The sequence below is a fragment of the Protopterus annectens genome, chromosome 10.part0 (assembly GCF_019279795.1).
Source record: "Protopterus annectens isolate FY-2018-M chromosome 10.part0, PAN1.0, whole genome shotgun sequence".
Taxonomy (NCBI): Eukaryota; Metazoa; Chordata; order Ceratodontiformes; family Protopteridae; genus Protopterus; species Protopterus annectens.
Window position 1 is genome coordinate 156,446,248 of NC_056744.1, and position 25,901 is coordinate 156,472,148.

Here is a 25,901-nt window from a genome sequence, read left to right on the forward strand (position 1 = left end):
GTGTGTTAATTGTAATAAGTTTAAATGGAAGTAATGTGAATCATTTGCATACTGTGTGAAGCTGTTGTTTGAAGGCTATTGTCATTTGCTGACTGTGTCTGTGAGATTAATAGAACAGCGTGAATAGATAGGAAAGAGAGGAGAAAAAAAAGAATCAATAAGTGCTAAGTAACAATATTATGTTACCATTGATGTAATGCATAGCCTGCATAATAACAACACACACACACACACACACACACACACACACACACACACACACACACACACACACACACACACACACACACGCTCATGCTAGACAATAACTGCTGTATTGGAATGCCTGCCTATCAAATTACATAATCTAGAGTACACTGTATCAACTGCAGTCTGATGTTAAATTTGAGATAGTTCACATTTGTAAGGATCACCACAACTGTATGCTGCAGAAAAGATAGTGTACATCACAGATTTGGGTGAAATGGAATGTGTCTTGACAGGAAAAAAAACACATCAATGTGTGATAATATTATATACACTGCTCAGATCTGTTAGATATCCTGTCATTGATGTACATTTTGTTACTGTGAGTGACATGTAGCTTGTTTCATGATATGGCGTATTGATGATAATCAAATTTGTTAAAGAGCGGATTGACAATCAAGTATTCCTAACTGTTCAGCTCAGAATGCATGTGAATAACAATACTTTGGTGTGTCATCTTCAATATTTCCTCATGCTAGGACAATGTGCAGTGTAAATCTCAGACATACATGTCAAACATATGGCAATTCACTCCTTAATGCCACTTAGCAAGTATGTGTGCAAAGGTTTCACAGCACTGCACATAATTTTCAAGTCTAACATGCTAGAGTGCAGACATAAATTTACATTACACAGCATCGCAGTTAACTTATCATATCTAGAGTACAACAGTGTATTACAGTTCATTACAACATACAGAGGTAATGCAAGACAGTCACACTACTGTGTCAAAAATCGCTTCCTGAAGTGCACTGCTGACAAGCTCATTTGCATGATTGATAGCAAAGTAATAGTGCATGTGTAATTATGTTGTGGGTTTTGAACTTAGAATGAAAATTAATCATAATTTATGGTGCTCCATGCCAACCTTGCAAGTAGGGACTGTAGATGCACAAACATGTCTGATTCTGATTCAGTTCAGAACAGATGTGTGTTATGTAAATGTTTAATGTGTCATGAGTTACACATTTGTCATGATAACTACAATAAAGTGCTCATTATATGGAAAATACAGGTGCATAACTGGATATCCCTCATAGCCAGTGACTGTCCATGTATTTAAGGCAGCTGTACTGCTTCTTATGCAATTATGTGTTTGCATGACATCACTGAGTACAGCAACAGTTACAACATGAGAACATACATGTAGGTGTTATAACTGAAGCAGTTCAGAAAATGGACTGAAATGCAAACTCACATATCCTATGAACTCATTTGTGTGTACAGCCTTCCCTGTTCCCTGGGTGGTGCCTTAATTTCTATGTGTGTACAATATATGGCATTCAGTACTTCAGGGTAGTGTGCTACAGGGTAGAACTCCTGCATATTAGTGGCCTTCTCCTTAGGAGTACCGGGAAAACATATGTGGTCACTGGCATGTTAGAGCATAGCATTCGGGAATTGATGGAGGATCATGGATGCTGATGCCTGTAACACTCCCAGCATATCCCCTGTTGGTCTCTGAAAGGTTCCTGTAGCTGAAATTCTAAGTGCTACACATACCTTTGTCTCCACTGGTGCGGGTTCCCCTCAGTTTCCCCTGGGTCTGAGCTGAGGATGACACAGGTTGCAGAGTTCCTGTAGTGTGTCTCTATCTACCCTGTAGTACTCTACAGTTTTCATGTCATGCAGATTGTGATAAGTTAAACAGGGTCAAAAAACTCTTCTCCTTCTTGGCCATCATATATTATCAGCAGCAGCAGCATAGACTTCAGCCTGTTGTACATACACATGAATTAAAGCAACTACAGTCCCTAACATTCTTTCTGTGTAGTCTCCTTTCCATGGCTGTATTCCAATAGGTTTTGGAATTCATAGGGAAACCCAGCACTGAGTCTACATGGTTGCTTTATAGCTTATAGTTGAATAGCTCCTCCATCTGGGATTGGTTAATTAGCATACAATTCAGCTGCTTATGCTGTAATTAGCATTCCATGGTGTTTATCTTGCTCGTGCAGCTCTACACACAGTGTAGAGCCCCTTACTGAATCCAAAACAGTGTGCTACTGTGTGCACGTAGTGCCGCGCATTACACAGGGTAAACTGACTGTGTAGGGTTTATTGAATCTGGCCAGTTGTGTTTCACTTCTCTTGGATTATGTTGCTGCTCTCTGCATCTGCAGCAAGTGTTTCTCTGTCATACTGTTGAACAGGTAACATTCTGTTATAAATCTTGGTGATTGTGAGTTACTTCACATCACAGTATCTGTTCAGTTTTTAAATGTCCTTACTAGTGATTGTTTTCATACTGTCTGAGGCTGACTATTTCACGGTTATTTTTTATAATTAAATTTATTAAGATCCAGTGGTGTATCCTATGGCAGCAAGACAAACTGAAGAAAATACTGTACCACTCTCAGAATTTATATTAAATATCTTCTGCAACCATGACTGTGGTGATACAGAAAACCAGAATGTTAACCTAACCTCAGTTTTGGATTGAAAACTCTGTCGAGCATTCAGCAACTAACTATTATGGGAGAATGAGCAGCTAACACTGTGAGTCATACAAGTGTCACAAAACTGCAGTATTAACAATACTGTATAAGCCACTAGTGAAATGAATGACAGGAAATGTGGTCTGCTCCTCTTACGAGATTCCTAACTACTGCAGAAGCAAGATTACATGAAGGAAAATGCCGTACACTTTGCTGTAGTAACTCTTAGGCAAGTCTTGTGAATTACATACGATATAATGATCCTGAAACAGCCCAATGCAGGGCCCCCTATGATATAATGATCCTGCAACAGCCCAGTGCAGGGCCCCCTATAGGAGTGAGCTATACCAGACCAAATGGCTCCAACTGGTCTTAGGCTGGCAATGGAGGTAGTGACATACAGCAATACCAGTTTGATGTATCCCTGACAAAGACACATGATGTTTTGACCAATTCATCCTCTACATCCTGGCCTACATTTGATATCAAAATCCTTTCACTGTCCCAGGAAAATGCACCAGAAGATCCTTCATGTTGGTGAGGATGGTCTATGATGGTGGACCTCTACCTGTTCCTATCCTATTTGATGCAATAGACTGGGCTATGTGTGGCCATGCAGAATCATATTGGGGAGCCTGTGGAAGACCTCTTGCACTGATCTGTTGAGGCCAACAATAACTGACATCTGCAAACATTTCTTAATGCACATACTCCCAGAATGCTAAATTAATCTTGTTGCTGCAGAGAATCTGTTGTCCATGCTCATGCAAAGCCTGCAGTAGCACCTTAGTCATGGCTGGAGAGGTTAAATACTTTACTTGGAATTTAAACTTAAAATTAACCTTTGGTACACATATTGAAACAAGTTATACTCAAAACAAAAGAAGTAGTACTTTTATGCCATCAACTAATCCAGTTATACAGACATTTAAGAAAGAGTTTGAGAAAGACGGTTTACCTTTATATGGGCATATTGCACAAGGGCGAACAACAATTTTCCGAAAGACAGTTTGCAAAGTTTGCAAATGCCGAACAGAAAAAGGTTAGAATGTGCAATGAGCGAATGCACAGTGAGATTTGTTCATTGCACATTCGACATTCTGGGGCAGATTGCACTATAGTGGGGATTTGGAAATGGTTTCTTTCCCTGCTGTAGTGCGATCTTGGAGTTAGAATAATAAAGTAGGGGGGTGTGGGGAGCACAGCCCCCCACATGGGGGGTGTAGGGGGGCTTGCCCCCCTGAATTACACTTATCTAATTTTTTTGTCGATATTACTGCTCGAAAATCAGCGAATCGGCTGTTTGATTTGCTGATGTTCGAACATTTACAACTGTCGCTGTTTGAAGTTTCATGGTTACGATTCGCTCATATGAGCAATCGCACCAATGTGTTTCACCGTTATAAAGGTAAACCGAGAAAGACATCTATGAATTATACAGGAAAAAGAAATTGACTAGTTCTTTTTATAACATGACTCATGAACAACTCAAAGCCATTAAATCTTTAAAGAAAAAATAATCTATAGTCATTACAGGAGCAGATAAAGGAGGAGGCATTGTAGTTCTCATTTCTGGATACTATGAAAGTATAATGAATCAACTACTTGGTACAAATGAATATAAAAAGATCACGACAAGTGAATATGCAAATGTGGCCAATTCAATAAGAGAAGCTCTGTTTTTAATGTTTTGCTTTGCTTTTTATTGTATGACATGCAACTGCAAATTTAACTGTTCTACTGTTCTTTCTACTGCCAGGTATTCTTGACAGTGACTGGGAACTACAGAATGGACTAGCATGGGGTGCGATATTGGCATTAAAGGGGTAGCTGTCTGTTTTCATACAGGTGCAGGTGGCATCACTCATTCTAGCATATCTGTCTGTCAGCCCATGCTGGTAATGCACATTGTCTTTTCAGATTTACTGTTATACTGCCAAATCCATTGTCCACACCTGTGACAGTTATACAATGGGACTGCACTTGTTAGGCTGTCAGATAATTCAGTATATTGTCTGACATAGGTCTTGGTGTAGTATTACCATAGGGTTTATGCATCCTATTTGTATTCACTTTCAGGGTATTATAAGGTGGGGTATATATGCCTGTTACCATCTGGTGCTCTGCATCACATCATTTACCACACAGTTATGCCTTCTGCTCATATCCTCTCTGAGTTGTGCACTTCATTTATGCATTGGGGTTGCTTCTGCTACCTTTAATCTCCATTGCCCTCCCACTGATTGACGCTCATGCAATGTGTCATTGCCTTACACACAGGTGACTAGGTACTTCCCATAATCATCATCAACCCCCTTTTTCCCATTTTCTACACGGGGTCGGAGTGTTGTGCCAACTATCACCATCTTTCATGATTCAGTGACACTTTCCTATCTTCTTTGACAGTTTTTCCTGATTGTTGCAAGTCTTCTTTCACATAATCCATCCACCTCTTTGCTGGATGCCTTTATTTTATCTTGCCTTCTTCCTGTCTGTCCCAAATCTTCTTCACCAGATTGTCTTCTGTTTTTCTGCACATGTGCCCGAACCATTGTAATCTGTTCTCTTTGACATTCTGTGCAAATGGGGCTACTTCAGCTCTTGCTCTGATGTCATAATTTCTTTATCCCACAGTGTGTATCCTACCACCTGTCTCAGGCACTTTGTCTCTATTCACTTCTAGCTTCCACAGTTGCTCTGCCTTTACTGTCCAGGTTTCTGTGCCATACAGTAGCACTGGTCACACCACTGTTTTAAACACCTTACTCTTCAGCTTCTTTGGCATGCTTCTGTCATACATTAAACCTGAGACTCTGTGCCAGCTGGCTGCAGGCCCTCTGATTTTAGCATTGACCTCCTTATTCAGAATTCCTTTCTTCTCAACCACCCCTCCCAGATACTTGAAAGCTGATAACCTGTTCTGGTAGTTTCCTCTCTATTTCAGTTTCCAGCTGCTTTTGATTTCCCCTATTTGCTGCCATTCCAACTGTCTTATCTGTACCTGGTTTCATCCCATGTGGCTTCAGTTTTACATTTCATTCCCTTCTCCTTTGCTGAAGTTCTTGCTCAGTGTCTGCCTGTGATGCCACATCATCTGCATACATAAGCTTTTGATTTATCCCCTCTGACCTGTTTGCTAATGTACTCCATAATCAGTGTGGAAAGCAGTGGTCTGACTCCCACTGGGAACCCCTCTGTGAGACCAAATGCTGTTATTACCTGAGTCAATAGGTCCTTGTACATAGCCTGCACTAATTCTATCAATGTTACTGGAACGTCACACCATTGTAGGACTGACAAAATCAACTTTCCTGGTACCTTGTCATATGCTTTCTCCAAATCCAGGAATGCCCTCTTGGACTCTTTCCTCATCTGTAGCTTTTTCTCACCAGTCTGTCTCACTGCAAACATCGGGTCAGTTGTGCTGCATCCTGATCTGAATCTGAACTGCTCATCTCCCATCTTACTTTCTACTAGTCTACATATTCATTTATCAATCACCCACCCTCTTCAGAAATTTCAGGCAAGGTGATAGGAGTTTAATACCTCTGTACTGCCCAGAGTTATGGATATCCCCTTTGTTCTTATACACTGGCACTCATATGCTTATTGTCCATTCATCTAGGATATGCCTTTCTCTCCGTACTGCTATGAATATCCTCAAGAACCATTTCTCCCCATCTCACTCAACATCTTGATCATATCTGCTGTGATCTCATCTGAGCATGCTGCTTTACCTGATTTCATTTTTCTTAGTGTTGTTCTTACTTTTTTTTTTGAGGGTGGGCTCCTCCTAGTCTTTCACTGCAGGCTGTGTCTGGGGCAGTATATCTTCTTCATTCATAAGCTGCTGGAAGTACTCCTTCCATCTGCCTTTGAGGTCCTGTGGATTTGTAAGCAAGTTGTTGCTGGCATCCCCTTTCTAGAGTGTCTGACTATATTCTTTATCTTTTTGTCTTTGCCTTGCAACCTGCTAGAGTTTCTTTGTGCCATCTACTGAGTCATTTTCCAGCAGATGGTAGAGTGCCTCTGATACCTTGTTCTTTCCTACTGCAACTTCTCTCTCTCTATTTCTCTCTCTTAGCCTCTTAGTTAGCCAACCAGTATTGCTTCTTAGCCTGGTTGATCTTTTTCATCTCCCACTTTTTTCTGCACTCCATCTTTCTTTCTTCTGATTACTTCCCAGACTTCTACATTCCACCATTACCTTTCCTTATGTACTTCAATTCCATACCTGGATTGGCCACATATCTGTTCTGCAGTCCTCACACATGCTGTTTAGAGGTGCTGCCATTCTTCTTCCACTCTACCTATTTCATCTTCTTCCTGAGGTGCTAAGCCCTCAGTAATTCCTTGAACTGGTGTGCTTTGTCTCCAGTCAGCTTCCAGGTCTTCAGTCTAATCTCTGTTGACCTTAGAGCCTTCTCAGACCACTGCTTGCAGCAGATTGTGGCAACTAGTGGCGTATGATGTGCGCCAACTGTTTCACTAGGGATGACTTTGCAATCACTGATTCTACCCCAGTGTCCTTTCTTTACTAGGAGGAAGTCTACCTAGGTTCCACGTTGGCCACTCTTCTATGTGATCTTGTGACTGTCTGTCTTACTCAACCATGTGTTGGTCACCTTCAAGCCATTTTTTACAGACAGAGATTTAGAATGGCCTCTCCATCTTTATTCCTGTTGCCCCATCCCTGTGGGCCCAGGCAGTCCTTATACCCTGCTCTGTCTATTCCAATATGTGCATTCAGATCATCCATTATTAACACCAATTCACATTGTTCTGCTTTATCTAGTAGGTCCAGCAACTGCTGTCTGAATGCACTCATTTCTTTAGTATCACAACCCTGCTGTGTTGCATAGGCTGAGAATTTGAATAGTACCCTATCTTTACACTGGAGTCAGATTGCCATGAGTCTGTCACAAATTTTGATGACTACTTCTGATCATATCACTTCCATAGTGCACATAGTTCTGCAATAGGTGTGGCAGGCCTTGTGTGTTGCTATTGCATTGTGAAAGATTTTTTATATCTTCCCTGCTTGGACTGCAAACTGGTGTAGCATAACCTAATGATAACTGCTTTTACTTCCAGTTTCTCTTTACCATTTTTGTCTTCTTAATTTATTGTGTTTTTTTTGTTTCTCATCACTTGCATTTAAATTTTTTGCAGTGTGAGTTGCAGAGCTGGGTGTGATGTGGTGGTGGCCACTGCACTGTGCAGCCACCTCACCATCACCAAGTGAGTCCTTAGAAGTTTGCAGGCCCAACTTTGTGCAGGGTGATGAATGTCATCCAGCAGGGGATGATGGATGCTCCTGTCCTGTTTGTTTATTTGTGGAGGGATGAATGGGAGGGGCCTCTCACTGGAGAGAGGGATTGCTGGGGGACCCTACTGGGGGATGAGGGTGGGTGTGGTGCCTGTGGATTGTTGTGGTGAACTGGCAGCTGGACACATAGACTGACAACCTGGAGTGCATCCTTGTGTGACTTGCAGTACTACACAACCCATCAGCAACCACTGGCCATCAGTGGGCACAAGCAAACAGTCACACTTCTGGTTGGGTACTTTGCTGTGCAGATTGGCAGTCAGTCCTCACCCTACTCTATTCTCCCTTTGTAGAATTCTCTTTGCTTGTCTGTCACTTCCTTCCAGTTTGTGTGCGATCCTCCCCATCACCATCTGACCTCTCTCTACCTATCTATGCCACTCCTTCATGGCCCCTCCATTTGTTTCAGTACCTCCCCTATTTGTATTCCTCTGTTTTTTGTATTTATTTGTCTGCCCCTACTTCCATCCTTATACTCTCTTTCCGGCCATACCTCTCAACTGTCTAGGTTTTCACAGAATGTCCAGATTTTTGCCTAAATGTTTTGGTCTGTTCCTCATAAAATGTGTGGATTTCCTGAAAATCACTGGGTTGATCTGAGGATTGAAGTCACCAAATAATGACATCAATTTGAGTTTCAGCCTAAAAATCCTTCAGAAAATGTATGTTAACACAAACCCTGTTACTCAACCAACTTTCTAAGTTTATAAGAGCAATATTTAAAATCTGTCCCTATTTTTGGCCTTTGTCCCCCATTTTGTCAGGCTTTGTTCAGATTTGTTGCACTAAGAGGTTGAGACATATGTTTTCAGCCAAAATCTTTCTTATACTACCTTTCGCCTCTACTCTTGTAGGAGAAATAAAAATTTGGTGCCTGTCTCACAAACACACACACACACACACACACACACACACACACACACACACACACACACACACACACACATGCATATACAAATACCTTTCTTCTCCCTCCCAGCATCAGTTTTCCCTTCTCTGTATTTCATTGCTTACAAATCCCTCTATTTTCTGTGTTGTCCATATATTTCATTTCCATTTACAATATAAACATAGCAAGCACTTTGTTCTGTAGCCTTTGTCTGGGTACTCGGATATACCTATGGCAGCATGTCATCGTGAGTATTGACATGCATCATTGTATGTATGTTATACGCATGCTACTGGACCCGGGAGGTCACGTGACCTGCAATAGCACTCTTCATGTCTTTATCTAACTCTCTTTCCATTCACCAGCAAATCACCTACTTATGGCATTCTAGCTACACAATATTACTCCTACTGCATACCTAATACATGTTGGGCTACATTGTTCAACTTAAATTGTGCTGTTTCTCACTAAGCAGGTGCATTATCCAGGTTTCTGAATCCTGGCCAGAGTATGAAAGCATTATCATTTCTTCTCTGAAAAGCAAGCACAAATGCTTTCAAAACATAAATAAATAGCTGTAACTTTTAAGTCCAAAAATAAAAATAATTTCTGTATAAACTTGATATAGTTATTCTTTTTAAATGGTGTGATATACAACTGACATAAAATGTTATTTTTTCTTTAAAAGTTAGGATGCAGTTGCCATTTTGTCTTTATGTCTTTAAAGCTATGGGAATAATTTAAGGTTTTACAACTAATTGTTCCTCTACCATTCTCAGAAAATGTCATGAGAATATGTTACAACTTCTGAAAATGTTCATCAGTAAAGTGATTAACTTTGTGGATTCCCCCTTACATTTTCAGTACCATAGATAAAATTATTTATGCATGATTTTAGTCTAATGCAGCTGATGTAGGATCCATGTCCTCTATGGACATGGCTTGTTGAAGTCATGAGACACTAACATTAGAAACAGGGCCAGAAACTAACACTGTTCTTTAAAAGATGAGTGAGCTGCCTTTGGGAAGCTTTATTGTGCACTCTCTGCCTGCCACTGTGACTTCTGCAGCAACATTAGCACTAATGTGGTATTATAATACTCACTCACGTGACAAACACATTTTATATACTTTTGTCTGCAGCAGTACTAAAACATATCAAAGAAAATGCAAGCCTACACCTTTACACTTAGTCATATTTGACATAAGGATCTTATATGAAAAGACAATGATAAAAAGAGTCTGATAAGTTTGAAGAAAAATGATTGATGTCAGATTTGCTAAACCAGATATATTCTCCTAAGAGCCTGAGAGAGCAGACTGCCCCTATACCCTCCAAGCTTTCTTCTTTTTAATCTTTTCAGTTTCAACTTTTTGAATTGAATTCATGATGGATTATGTCTGTATTCATAAATATTTGTACAAGAAAGTTGCAATCCCAGGTGCAGTTAGGGAATAGGCCTCTCAACTTATTTTACTGCAAAGAGAGTATCATGATGGACTTCTCAGGGTCAGCACTCTTCCCTAAACAGGAACAAACTATTACAGCAGTCACATATTCACACACACATACGGTGTTATTAAAATAGTGAAGACTGCTGCTGTAGCAGATTGAAACTTAAGTAATGAAGCATTTGTTGACTGAATTCTGAAGCCCTCACCTATTCTTGTACTGCTAGTGTATATTGTTATATTGTAATTAAATGTGTTTTACTGAGACTTTTGGGGAAAATACAGCCAATTGGGACCTGAGGGAAGAAATAGTAAGCATGGGAGATAACTGTAATTAACAGGACAAACAACCACAAATCCAAATGTAACAAGTGGGCTATACAAACCATGAAAAAGCCATACAAGGTCTGTTGTTATTTGTAATAAGACAATCTTGCTTAATATGTTCTTTCACTTGCAGTCTGATATGTCTAGTCAAAATAATACATGACCAAGTAAAGTGTTATGGTAGGTCCATAATGACACAGTACACTTTAGTAAATATGTAATGCTTTGAGATGTGATGTTTAATATTTCTTTTTGCTACTCAGCTTTGCAGTATAACAAAAATGTAACTTGTACATGGTGAAGATTAGTTGTTAGTATTTTATGTTGTTAATCTCTGTAAGTATTAATAGTATCAGGTTAATCTCCTTCCTCAGGCTACCTCTCTATTATCCTCATTGCTTTATATTTTTCACTTCCTCATTTCTTCTGGCATTTCTACTCAGTTATTGTATTGCTCCCTACACCTTACTACCCAAACTTACTCCCTAATTTTCTCTCAGCTTATTATCTCCTGCAATCTTTCTTTATATTAATTGTTATATGAACTGTTGGTGTCATATTTATAACTGTATTTGTTAAATTGTATTTCTAGAGCTTTTCTCCTCGGGCCTCCACTGAAAATGGATATGTATCCAGTTGGACTTTCCTGGTTAACAAATGTAAAATAAAAAATAAATAAAAGTATTGTGCCCTTAATCTTTGACTGCAAAAATAGCTAAGTTTAGCCAATGTCTGTTGGCTTGCAAACTGCAAAAACTGTCTAACTATAGCATGGGTGAGGAGGTAAATCTTTACAGGAATGTCAGACATACAAGTTCATATTAGTGTGAAAGGCCATGTCATACAGGGGATCAACAGTTAGGTAAATGACAGAGCTCAACAGGTGATGGTGGGAGGCATATTACCTGCAGCTGCCATGGTAACCATCCTACTGGGTTCAGTACTTGCCCTTCTGCTCTTTGTGATTTTCTTTTCTGAAGTCCAGATACATTGTCAATTTTTTTATTTATTTTACATTTGTTTACCAGGAAAGTCCGACTGGACAACAAGTCCATTTTCACCGGAGGCCCGAAGAGAGAAGCAAGACATACAGAGAATAGCATTTAAACAAATTTATACAGCATTTCTAAAAAATTACAGTTAATGGAATTTATACACAATAGAAAAAAACAGATTAGTAGTTTAATATTGCAAATGGAAGGTACAAAAATCATAAAAGCATAACAGTTTGAGCAGATAGCTCTATATACGGTATTTAAAAGATTGGCCAGTATATACAAGTTTGAACTTAAAGTATGCTAAGGAAAGAGACTGAGTAGTGAGAATGTAGAAGAGACTGGAAGAGTTGTTGTTTAGTTAGGATACCATCTAGTGAGCTTGGAGTAACTTAGATAATGATGAAGTTATTTAGGTAGCTTGGTTGAGTCTAAGACAGTAATTTGGCCAGTCTGTTAGGTGACTTGGTTTATTCTAATTTAGTTATTTAGCCAGGTTCAGTACATGGGCAGATCCATGTAGCAGATAGGTGGGCTTTTACTAGTTTTTTTTAATTGGACTGAGTTAGTGTTGGATTTAATTTTATTTATTTAATGTTTGTTTTACCAAGAAAGTCTGACTTGGAACAAAGCCAATTTTCAGCGGAGGCCCAGGGAGAAATGCTCCAGATGCATGTGAAACCAAAGCACTCAGAGGAAACCCAGATAAATGCAGGGAGGACATGTAGACTCCACACAGAAGGCACCCTAGCAGAGAATCGAACCAGAGAACCTCTTGCTGTGAATCAACAATGCTACCGCTGTACCACTGCGCCATCCAGTGTCTAGTGGTAGGGTGTTCCAGGCTTTGGCAACACTACAAGAGTAAAAGGATTCTCCAGCATAGTTTTTGCTTTTTGTTATTTCTAATAGTGCCTTATTGCTAGAGCGAAGAGTCCATTTATTAGAGTAGTGAGCTAGTAAGTTATTTAGAGCTGGTATTTTTCAAGCTGGTTTATTATTTGGTGAGGCATTTTGAGCTGGTTGGTATTTTAGTAGTGAGGCTAATTCAAGCCATGAATGTTTTCCGAGAAAGTGGCAATGGTGGGATCTATAGTTGGTGCTCGTAGCAAACTTTGCTATTTTATTATAATAAGTTTCTAGCTTTGTTATATCTGATTTTCTTAGGTTGGTAAGGATAGGGGATGCATAAAGTAATGCTGAAATAAGGTGGGTTCTGGCAATAGTGGCTCTGGTGTCGGCTGTGAGGTAGTGTTTCTCCTGTAGATGCACCCTAGTTTTTTTGTGTACATTTTTTATGGCTTTAGATAAGACAGCATGCAGATATCTACAAGTTATGTAGAATGGAATCATTACCTGTATATTTGTACCTCTAGATAATGCTTTATATAAAACTCATTCTTAGGGTACTAATTGAAACTTAGGGTTTAATAAATCAATGCAACATGGTAGCCTTTGGAAAAACTTCACCTTTGGAGGTTGAACTCTAAAGCATTCCAAGTTGTCACTAATTGACAATGGTCTTACTTTTTTACTAAGGCATGGTATCTTTTTCAAGAAAACTTTTAGACTAATGCACATGGCAAAAAAAAGGAGTCATAACGGAGAAGTAAATTTTCACCTTTATGTCCTCCTTACCCATCTTATCAACTGTTTATTTACTGTTGGTGGGTAGGTTATTCCAGAGACCCTTTTCAGCCATGACCTGAGCACAGAGGTAAATACAGTAACAACAAAGTAAAGCAGTACACAATAAAGAAGTAAAAAAAAATAGTGAGTATACAGTTACAATAAGTCCTGTAGAGCAAATTTACATTTATGCAATTGAATTGAAGTAATTAGGAAGAACATAGCCACTGGGTCCAGAAATCTAAAATAATAGTTTTTGCAATACAAGAGTACATGACAAGAATTGCTCATGAGTGAGAATATCCAGTAGAATGGACTGAAAGAAGTGTTTGACTGTAATAGGTTAATACAGTAGGGAATAGTAGTTATTTAGTAAATTAATGATATAAAGGATAAGTGAAAGGTGGCTTTGCATTTATTTTTTATCCAAAAAGCATTTGCAAGCTACTTTCTTACAGAGATGTTTCAAAAAAAGAACTGGTGAACATGGACAGAGTTTCTTGACACCTCATTTCTGCAGGGAGTTTATTCCAAAGAGCAAGGCCAGTTTTAGAGAAGGCTCTTTCCTCAGTGACAGTTTTAAAAGGGGATCAGTTCAGAGAAACTAACTTCTCTTGCATGTTTCTAAGGGAGTATAACTGTTCTCTAATTGGAAGTTTTCTTTTGAAAGGAGGATGGTAGCCTCTTTTTAGAATGTTCATATAATAAGGTGTTAAGTAAGTATATTGCTATTTTGGTTATAGGGAGCCAATGAATGTATTTTAGAAGGTTGCAGTGATGTGCACAAGCATCAGCAAGTAGAACAAATCTAGAAATGTTATTTTCTGTGACTTGCAATCTTTGCATGTTGTATATGTTTAAGAAAGAGAGTAATGGAAGTCCATATTCATGTTTTGGAAGAATGATGTTCTTGGCCAAGGATTTGCATGCAAAAGGAGCAAGAACATGTGAGATTCTATAATACAATTTGTGTTGAGAGAGGAATTTATTAATGATCTTATCACTATGTGTATTGAAGAGAAAGATCTACGGTCAAAGCTAAGTACTTGGACTTGTCTATAGATTGAATAATGTTGTTATAATTGTCAGTCATAGAGATGATAGGAAGGTTGAGAGCTTTATGAGGAGAGAAAAAAAGTATAATGTTCCTTTTCAGGGTTGATCATCAGCTTATTCCACTCACACCATTGACAAGAGTTCAGGGAAAGATTGCTACAGTTGGGATTGAAGGATGGTGGGATATTAGTTTGCATGTAGCAGCAGCATATCATCAATATATAGAGTAAGCTCACATTTAGGTAAGTCCTCTATAAGGTTACTAATAAATAAAGACAATAGTAATTAGCCTAAGACCAATCATTGGGGTCCTCAGTATTAAGGTTTCCAGAGATGGATCACTGGTTATTGAAAAATATATTTGAAATCTGTATGGAACCAGTTAATGACATTATTATCAAACTGAATATCTGTAGTTTAGTAAGAAGCAATTTGTGGTTAAAAGTTCTGAAGGTATGAGTCACGTCTACAAATATACCTGCAGTAATCAGACCATTGTGTATATTACTGTAGAGTTCCGACATTACAAAGACCCTAAGGCAGGGCCCCTACAAGTAGCTTGGTTGTAATTCTCTCACTAAAGACACCAAGTTTTAATTTCAAAAGTTATACCACATAAATGACACCACGATTCACCAATAGATGCTAAACGTTTTAAAAATTGACCTGTACGTGGTACAGTGGATAACAAATTGTCTGAAAGGCAGAACCCTCACATGGTGAGTTGCAGTTACCTCATCAGAAAGTATTAACATGACCAGTAAACCCCATCCCCGCATCATATTATAGAGACAACACAGCACTACATAATGACAATGTAGTAAGGGACACTGAAACCTGGAATGATAATTCCATCTCTTTTGACCATTGTGTGTCAGTATTGGTCAGGAAATCCTTTATGTTAGCACATATAATTGCCAAAGGAATATCAACAAGGTGTAAGGAAGCAACTACTCTCTTATATTACGCATTGAGCAGACCAATTATTGAGCACAGTGTCCCCTTCAAGATGTATCTAACTAAACATATCAAACAATTAGAAAGACCCCAAAGGTTCTTAACTAAAAAGATCACATGCCTAAAGTCTTTTGGTTATCAAGTGAAGGTGGAAGATCTAACCCTTCATTTGGTATCATACAGATGTTTGAGGGAAGTTTCTGTCTCACTTACCATGCCATTAGAGACTTAGTTGTCTTGGTACCCTGTATCTCCAAACATCCAATGGCTCTACCAGTGCTGGAATCAGGGAGCTAAATATTCAAAAACAGATTAATAAAACACAGTGGAGGGACAGGTTTATAACTCAACAACCTCCTAACCTCTGAAATAAGATTTCCCTGTATGCTACACAGTGTAATTCACTGTCTTCCTTTAAATATAACTTAGATGATTAGATATGCTTTCATAAATTAACTATGGGATTAACTGGTATAACCCTCATGGAAAAAGGAGGTGCTGTCTGAGGAAGGCTGCTGGTAAGTGGTAAATGGTCATAAGACTCAATAGCCTTGGACTATATATGAGCCTATTAATCTATGAAAACAGGCTTGCCTTCTGCAGTGCTTTAAATACACTGTCATGCATTTCTTTTCATTCTGTCCCCTGTACAGATTATGATATGTCAGAGCTATGCCAGGAGGAGTAGGGCAGTGGATGTGTAACATATGCCAGCATAGCTAGCTGGAGTTTTGTAAAGAATCATATGTCATTTGTATATCAAACTGATCTGTACAGGTGCTGATGTTGAAAATGTATTTGTTCTGCTGGACAGAAAAGAAATACACCTGTATGTCAGACTGGATTGTAACTGTTGAAATGAATATATTGTAATCGAGGATAATGGAAGAGAAGAGGGTAATCATAATCCAGCTAATTTTGAAAAATAGTCTGAAATTAAATTGCCTGGTTTGGGCCATAAAAATTGTATCTTACAGTTCTGATTGCAGCCTGAAACAAAATCTCTGTGAAAACCAGGACTAGGAATCCTACTGTATTGTCCTTAGGGGTGAGCTAATAGCTACCATGGAAGAGTGGAAGTTCTGAAATGGTTTTATAGTTTCCAGATGCTATAACACATCTTAGCAAAAGGTCTGTGTGTATGGTAACACATATTTGCTAGATTGTGGTCCAGTTTGTAGTAAAGAGTGTAGTGTGGGAACCAGGTGTCAGATGACCAGATGTATGTGATGTCATTCTGTAATCCAGCATTGAAATGATGCTTTAATACTAGATGAGACAGAAGTCTCAAGGCAGTCTGTTTTTGAAACTTGACAAAGAAGGACCATTCACCCACTTCATCTTGCCTTGTTCTAGTAAATGAACAAGGGAACAGTACTTCTTTAATTAGTCAGGAAAATATAGTGAGATTAGTTAAGTATTGTTTTCTGTGTCTGTGTGGACCTTTCCATCTGTGTTATTTTTAATATTTCATGTGATTGAAACTCTAGTGTTTATTGTAAATATATATTTAGTATTTTCATGTACTTTTATCATTTATTTTTAAATATATTTCAAATTTTCATTGTGTCTGGTCTTTTTAAGGAATAGTTAACATTTGAGAGTACTTATATTTATTTGGTGAAACTGTGGACACTCCTGAGTGCCTTGTTGCATTGGTCAAATAATATGATTTGTATTAGTATTCATTTTACTCACCTGTAATTGCATACCCTTATAAGAGCCTTAGAGTAGATGGCTTTGGAGTGTTCTGGTGGCAGTATCTACCTTATAGTCTGGGCAGAGGGGGGCACAGCTGGTTAATCTGTGCCAGCCTTTCCCATTTGTGTGTGTGTGTGTGTGTGTGTGTGAGCTACTTGGAGCAGGGACACAGAGCACTGGTTTCACAGAGAGGGTGGTGGAGGACATGGCTTAGAACATTTGGCTGAGGACTCAACTCTACAGCTGTGATAGTGGGGAATCTTATGTGGGGGCCTGGGGAGAGATAAGGAAACCCAGCCCCAGGACTGAGTGTGCTGCCTGTGTGCTCTTAAGGGGAAATTGTGCTTGGTGCAATAAGCTGCATCTGGAAATATACTTGGTGCAAAAAGCTGCATCTGGAAATACTGTGTGTATTTATCTTTGTTCTAAGTGATCATCCCTCACCAGTGTGAGTGTTGAGGATTCAGGCTCCTTGATTACTCACCCAAAGCAGGGACATCACATATTGGTGAGCAGTGGTGTGGATATTAATTGAACATCTGTAGCCTGTAGGCAGTTGTCACTTAATATGTGTGTACTCTCAACAGCCACAAGGTAAACATACAGGGTTTCATTTTCACAACAGATTTATTTATTTTTCTATTAGTTTAGTTTTGTCAGGGAAAGCAGGCAACGATGTCAGCAGAGGATTATGGCAAGCTGACAAAGAACCATTTGGCCAAGGTGTGTGAAGCCAAAGGACTGGTGCATGCCAGCCTGACTAAAGAGGAAATTATTTCAGCTTTAGACATGGCTGTAGCCCGGGCTATCAACCAGGAAGACAACATGTCTGTCAATGGGGATGTGCAGCTCTCAGAAACAGGACAATTCATCTTTTTCTCAGAGGATGTAAAATCCACCTGGAATTAAAGAGACTTGAACTGGAGGCCAAACATTTAGAATTAGAATCAGGAGAGAAACTGTAGTATTTGGAGGTGGAAGGAAAGGAGAAACAGATGGAATTAGAGTCAGCAGAGAGACTACGGCATTTGAAGGCCAGAGAAAAGGAGAAACAGGGCCAACATCAGAGGGAGATGGTGACACTTTGTCAGAGTCATGGAGGTAATGGGAAAGGGAATAACCAAACCCCAGAAGCAATAAAGGTCAGTAAACTTTTTTGTCAGTACCAAGAAGGTGATAATTCTGATAGTTTTATTCATATATTTGAAACAATTTGTAAATAGTTTAATGCTGACCAAGGGCTCTGGGTACAGTTCCTGACCCCCTTATTCCATGATAAAGCTGTAACTGCTGTTTCTAAATTGTTTGATACTGATTGTTTAAACTATGATAAAGTTAAACAATGTTTATTGGAATGTTTTAAGGTAATACCCGAAGCTTACAGGAAAAAAAAGTTTTGTGGGCATAGACACAAGGCATATGAAAGTGTATGTGATTATATTGTTGAGTTAAGCACTTATTTTCATAGGTGGTTAAGTGGGTTTCAGGTCACCACTTTTGAAAGGCTTGTAGACCATTTGGTGAGGCACCAAGCCCTTAGCACTTTGCCTGAAGACATGATAATCTGGTTGGCAGACAGGGAGTTTAACTCTGCAGATGAGCTGGGGGAAAAAGGGGATCTCTACTTAGCAAGCAGGGCATAATTGCACAAGAAAGGGATAGGCAGTGCTGCACATGGGTATAAGGAAACCCAGGGTGGTCAGCCCAAACCACCCCAACAGAGTCCACCAATAAAAGGGGGAGCTGCTAGTTCAGGTACACAGCCAGACTCAAGGGTTAGATGTTTTAAATATAACCAGTGGGGCCATGTAGCATACAGATGTCCATGGAAGCAAGGTGGGGAACAAAAGGTGGGGGATCCAGCAAGTGGGAATAACAGTATTCCAATGATATGTTGTCTGGAGACAACAGAAGTACCAGACTATCACTGGAGTTTATATCCTATCTTAATGGATGGAAAACAGGCCACTACTAAGAGAGACACAGCATCTGACATAACCATTGTGAAGCCTGCAGTGGTTAAAGAGAAGCAGTAGTTACTTGGGTATTCCACTCCAGTCTCAGCTTTAGGAGGGACCCCATTCCAATTGCTTTTGGCCAGGGTTCACCTTGACTGGGAGGGTGAAAAAGGAATCAAGCAAGTAGGTGTGTTTGAGGATATCCCTGCAGATGTCTTAATAGGGAATGATTTTGATAATGCAGTACCTTGTATGCATGCAGTTACACTTAGTCAAGCTTGGAGGCATGAATGTGGGGCTGGTAGCGGGGAGATCCAGACAGACCCCACACCTGAAGCCAGTGCTGGTGAGATGGCTATTTCAGGTAGGGAGCTACCCTGTAGCAGTGAGCCTGAAGGTGAGACCCAGCTGCTGATAGGTACTGATGTTCCCTTGGACAAAGTGACTGCAAGGGCAGAGGTGAGTAGTAGCACCCCAGGCTGACAATGAGGCACTGCTTTCAGGGGATACCAGACTTCCTGTGGAAAGGAATCTGGGAAGGGTCATGAAAGTAGAGTTGAGACAGGCTCAGCTTTTGGACCCTACACTAAGAGGCTAGTGGGAGGTAGCTAAGGAGGTACCCGATTCTCAAGGAAAAGGGAAGTCTGTATACTGGAACAAAGGGTTGCTGTGTAGGAAGTGGACCCCTAAGGGAGGGCTAGAAGGTGAGGTAGTACAGCAGTTGGTAGTGCCCAGAGCCTACTGTGTGGCAGTTTTAACCATAGCCCATGACATTCCTTCTGCTGGTCATATGGGCATAAAGAGTACCAAAAGACTTATTATGTAGAACTTTTATTGGCCTGGGATTGCAAAGGTAACAGGTATAGCAGAACTTGTGAGCAGTGCCAAAAAGTAGACAAGGCAAGAGACAAGGTCAAAGCTCCCTTGATGCCTTTGCCTATGATTGAGGAGCAATTTCAGAGGGTAGCTATGGATATTTTGGGGACTCTGAGTACACCAAGTTCCACAGGAAAAAAGTATATCCTGGTGGTAGTAGATTATGCTAATAGATACCCTAAGGCAGTGGCTCTGTCCTCCATTGAGACACAGAAGGTGGCACATGCTTTGTTAGAGATTTTCAGCAGGGTAGGTTTGTGAGAAAAATAATGACTGGCAGAGGTGCCAATTTCATGTCAGACCTGCTGGCCTGTCTGTGAGATCCCTGTGGTGTGAAGCACCTAAAGACCACACCCTACTACCCCCAGACTAATGGTCTTGTGGATAGGTTAAACTTTACACTAAAGACAATGATACAGGCATTTGCAGACCAGTTTAAGAAAGAGTAGGATAAATATTTCCCACATTTGCTGTTTGCATACAGAGAGGTACACCAGGAAGCCACAGTTTTCACCCTTTCAGCTGTTGTATGGACATAGTGTGAGGCAGACTTTAGATTTGATTTGTGATGAGTGGGAGGGTGAATGTGAATCCCAGAAGAAGTCTGTTATGGCATATGTCCTAAACCTCAGGACAGGGCTTAGGGAGCTCATGGGCTTGGCCCAGGAGAACCTGGCAGGGGTAAAACATGCAAAAAAAGGTTTGGTATGACAGGAATGCTCAAGCCTGAGTGGATGATGTGGGACAGCAGGTTATGGTGCTCATTCCTGTCAGACACAATAAGCTGCAGGCAGCTTAGGAGGGACCCTTTGAAGTGGTAAGGAAGGTCAGTGATGTTAACTACATGGTAAACCTGCTAGGCAGGAGGCAGGGGCACAAACTGTACCATATTAACATGATGAAGTGTTACCATGCTAGGGAGGCCCTAGTGCTGAGCATTTGCAGTTGATGGTAGGAAGAGTCTGAGGGGGGTCTGGTGACTGATCTCTTCAGTGAGGCTTGGACTTACACCTGGACTTACACTTCAGTGGAAGGGGTAGAAAAGTTCCAGTGACTATCCCCTACCCAGATTTGAGAAATCTGAGCAGTGTTACAGATATTTGGGGACATACTCACTGGAAAACCTGGATGCATCAACCTAGTGGAGCACAGTAGTGAGGTTAGCAATGCCAATACAGATGGGACCTCAAAACAAGTGTATAGGTTAATGTATATTCCCAGACAGGCTCATTTCTGTCAAGCAACATTACTCCAGGGTCACTGGAAAAACTAGCTTGAGTCTTCAAAGCGTGTGTGTGTGTATGTGTGTGATGGTATGAGGAAGTGCCAGCTATGCCAGGAGGAGGAGGGCAGTGGATGTATAACATATGCCAGCATAGCTAGTTGGAGTTTTGTAAAGAATTATATGTCTTTTGTATATCAAACCGATTTGTACAGGTGCTGGTATTGAAAATGTATTTGTAAAGCTGCTTGTGTTAAAAATGTACCAAATGTGGGTCCTGCTGGACAGAAAAGAAATACACCTGTATGTCAGACTGCAATGTAACTGTTGAAATGAATATATTGTAACAGAGGATACTGGAAGATAAGAGGTTAAACTCAGTCCAGCTAATTTTGAAAAATAATCTGAAATTAAATTAAATGGTTTAGTCAATGAAGATTGTATCCTATTGTTCTAATTGCAGACAGAGACAAAATGTCTATGAAAACCAGGACTAGGAATCCTACTGTATTGTCCTTAGGGGTGAACTAATTGCTACTGTGGAAGGTTGGACATTTTGAAATGGTTTTATAGCTTCCAGATGCTATAACACATCTTAGCAAAGCTCTATCTGTGTGAATGTTAACACATATATGCTAGATTCAGGTTCAGTTTCTAGTAAATGGGTAGTGTGGGATCCAGAAGTCAGATGACCAGATGTATGTGATGTCATTCTGTAATCCAGCATTGAAATGATGTTTTATTACTAGATGAGACAAAAGTCACAGGGCAGCCTGTTTTTGAAACCTGACAAGGAAATACCATTCACCCATGTTATCTTGCCTTGCTCTAGTAAGTGAACTAGAGAACAGTAATTCTTTAATCAGTCAGGAAAATATAATGAGATTCATTAAGCATTGTTTTTTGTGTCTGTGTGAACCTTTCCATCTGTGCTATTTTTAATATTTCCTGTGATTGAAATGCTGGTGTTTATTTTAAATAGATATTTAATATTCTCATTTGTTATTGTTTATTATTAAATATTTTTAAACTTTTCATTGTGGCTGATCCTTTAAAAATACTTAAACTTTGAGAGTACTGATATTTATTTGGTGACACTGTGGCCTCTCCTGAATGCCTTGCTGCATTGATCAAACACTACCATTTCTATTAGTATTAATTTTACTCAGTATAACTGTACCTTTGTAAGAGCCTTAGTGTAGCTGGCTTTGGAGTGTTCTGGTGGCAGTATCTACCTTATAGTCTGGAAAAAGGGGTGTGTGATGATAGGAGGTACTGCCAGTCATGCCAGGGAGAAGTAGAGCAGTGGATATATGACTTTTGCCAGCACAGCTAGCTGGAATTTTATAAAGAATTATATGTCATTTGTATATCAAGCTGATCTATACAGATGCTTGTACTGAAAATGTATTTGTAAACTTTGCTTGTGTTAATTGTGTTAAAATGTATCAAAAGTGCACACTGCTGAAATGAAGAGAAATGTCCACGTACTATGGTAGCTGAATTAAATGTTTATGTTTTAGTAGAGGACACTGGCACAGAAATTGTTAACAGGCTGGCTTATTTTAAGAAAAATAAGGGAAATGTAAATGAGCTGTTAAATCATTGAATGGTACCACACAGTGTTGAGTTGGCCTGGAGAAGGTTGGTCTGGGAGCAGCCATTATCTGTTAACGTTTGTAAAGAAGAGAGGAGTGTTTTAAATGTTTCCAGACATTGTCATAAAAGCTCTAAATATGTATTGTAGCAGCCTGCTAAAGTCCTGTCTCAAACTTCAGAAGGAGATATTGTGGGAACCTAGAGTCGGGTGACCAGAAGTGGTCATTCTGCAACTCATCTTGGATATTATATTTTATAAGGAATACTCTCAGAATATAAAGTATTCTGTTTAGGAAGCCTGACTAAAAAGACTGCTCATGTATTTCATTTTGCCTTAGCCAAGTAAGTTACTAGGGAACAGTAAATTATTTTAGATTTAGTCAGGAATATAGTGAAGCTTAGTTTAGATATTGGTTTTCTTTATTTGTCTGAGCTTCTCCTTCAATGTTGTTTTCAATATTCTCTGTGATTTGAACTCTGTGGTTTACTGTGAATATATATTCAGTATTTTCATGTACTTTTATTATTTATTATTAAATATATTTAAAACTTTTATTGTGGCTGATCCTTGTAGATAGTACTTAACCTTTGAAAGTAGATATATTTATTTGGTGACACTGTGTGGGCCACTCCAGAAGGCCTAGCCATCTTGGTGAAATACTACCATCTGTATTGTATTAATATTACACAGTATAATTGGACACCCTTTGTTAAGGGCCTTAGAGTAGCTGATTGTAGAGAATATGGTGGCAGTGGTACTTACCTTATAGTCTGGTCAGAAAGGGGCATAGCTACTAGACATGTCCCAGCCTTTTCTAGGTGTGTGTGTGTGTGTGTGTGTGTGTGTGTGTGTGTGTAAATCAAATCTCTCAAAGTTTGTGTGTGTCAGCTACTTGGGGCAGGGACACAAAGCACTGGTTTCACAGAGAGGGTGGTGGAGGGCTTGGCTTGGAACACTCGGCTGAGGACTCAACTCTACAGCTGTGCCAGTGAGGAGTCTTATTTGGGGGCCTGGAGAGAGAGAGGGAGACCCAGCCCCAAGACTGAGCGTGCTCCCTGTGTGCTCTTAAGGGAAATTGTGCTTAGTCCAGAGGGGTGCATCTGTAAATACTGTGTGTATCTATCTTTGTTCCAAGTGAACGTCTCTCACCAGTATCAGTGGTGAGGATTCAGGCTCCTTGATTACTGGCCCAGAGCAGAGACATCACAGAGTGATTTGGAACTGTGTGCATGTAAAGTATTATGATTGCTCACATTAAGATTTACCATGACTGAATTCCCCAAATACTAAATGCTAAATGCTGCTGATGGCCAAGAAGTGTTCCTTGTTTTACGATACAGAGATTGTTTTACTTATTTTGAGCTATATAGGTCTCCTGTGTGAGAGGTTCTGAGTGTCCCTACTGCCATCACTCAGACACATTTTGCTGACTGTCATGGATTCTCCAACTAGTATTTGGGAAAAAAAAATTCTCTGAATCTAATTTTGGATAACTATAGGAGAACCTGTGCAGATTGTGTGTGAAATTAAGCAGGCGGCATTCCTAAGAGCAAAGAAAAACTTTCAGGAAAGTCTTCCTCTTCCCTTTCTGTACAGATCGTTCATATTTTAATAAAACATACTTTATGCTTGTCCTGTCTGGACATTGGAATTGATGGATTAGGAGCCTTGGTGCCTTTTCTCTTGGCAACAACATTTCATTGCTAGCTCAAGCTCCTCCCCTGTACTATAAGACCTTTTCCCTTAGAAACTCCAGATCCCATTGTTGCCATTATATGCTTCAGCATCTCTGCACTTAGCTTGGGATTTTGAAAGGGTTTCTGTAGTTTGTACCTGAGATATGTTCATCCTTTTTTGACATTCTGACACTTAGGTTATTTTTAGGAGTTTGATCAAGTGTTTTACAGTTTTGACCTTTTTCTTTTACCCTAACTTTTCCCCTGTTGTACTCTCACCATCCATCCCCTGTCTTAAAGAAATCTTTGATTATCTTTCCAGCTTGAATATCCGTAGATAGTTAAGTGATTGTATTTTCACTGTTGTTTGGGAAGGGTATGCATATTTAGAGTCAGTTTTAAATCCTTGTATCAGCTAGCCTAGTCTCAGTATGGATAAGTACTCTAAAGGCCGCTGGGTTTAAGAAGTACAGGCAGAATGGGCATACATGAGCATACAGTCCCTTCCTAAAAGCCACATGGGATGTGTGTTTTGGGGTAGGGCGTTTGTATGCTGACTGACCTTTGTGTAAGAATTTCAGTTCCTATACCTTGCTTGACAGGTAGAATAAGTGAATGCTTAAATGTTTGCTTAAATCAGACATTAAAAAGAAAAGGAGAAGGACAAAGAACCAGAAAAAGACAAGTCAGATCATCCAGAAAAGAAAAGAAAAATGGTAGACAACTCTTACCCATTTATCTTAGAGAAACTTTGTCCAGCAGAAGTACCCAGGCTGACTTTATCTTCTTTGCCTAGCTGTGGATCTCCCTTGTTGACTACTCCATCCAGATCCATTTTTCCTTCTGGGCACAAATTGTCTGGTACCACTGACTCCATTCTAAGGAGAAGAGTGGGGAGCTTCTTCACAGAGCAGGAGCTTTCTCTGTTTCTATCATTATGTCCAGCACTGGCTTCTTCAGTTCACTCTTCCAGATCTTTCTGGAGCTCCACATAACTGGATTGGGATAAGATGATGTTGGCATTTGTAAAGTCACATTTTCAGTATAGTGTCATCTTTGCACCCTCTGTGTCCAGGGCATGCAAGAAGAACCTCAAACCACCATCAGTACTATTACTTCCTAGGCCTTGTTTTGGCTCCAGGAGCCTTGTAACTGGTGAGAAAGTCTGCACTTGTGCTCACAGCATCAAAGGAGATATTTTTCTTTGATGTCAATGCACATAGCCTCAGTGAATAGATCATCTCTGTCTCTGTTGATACCTAGTCACACTACAACCAAGGGGCTCAACAACAAGCATTCACTGCCAGTTCTGATCTCTACCCTGCTGGGGTCATTATTGATGTCAACACTCTTGGCATTTGACCCCTTGGTGCTGAAGTCTTCTTTTATGATCAAGACCTGGATAATTTTGGTGACAACAGTCAGAGCTGATGCCCATCCTTTGGGATCTGTATCAATATGTGGTCAGTGCTACTGGTTTTGGGCCCAAGTACCTTGGTAGATGGATCACTGCATAGGAGATCTGATGTGATCTTTGTACAGGAACAGAT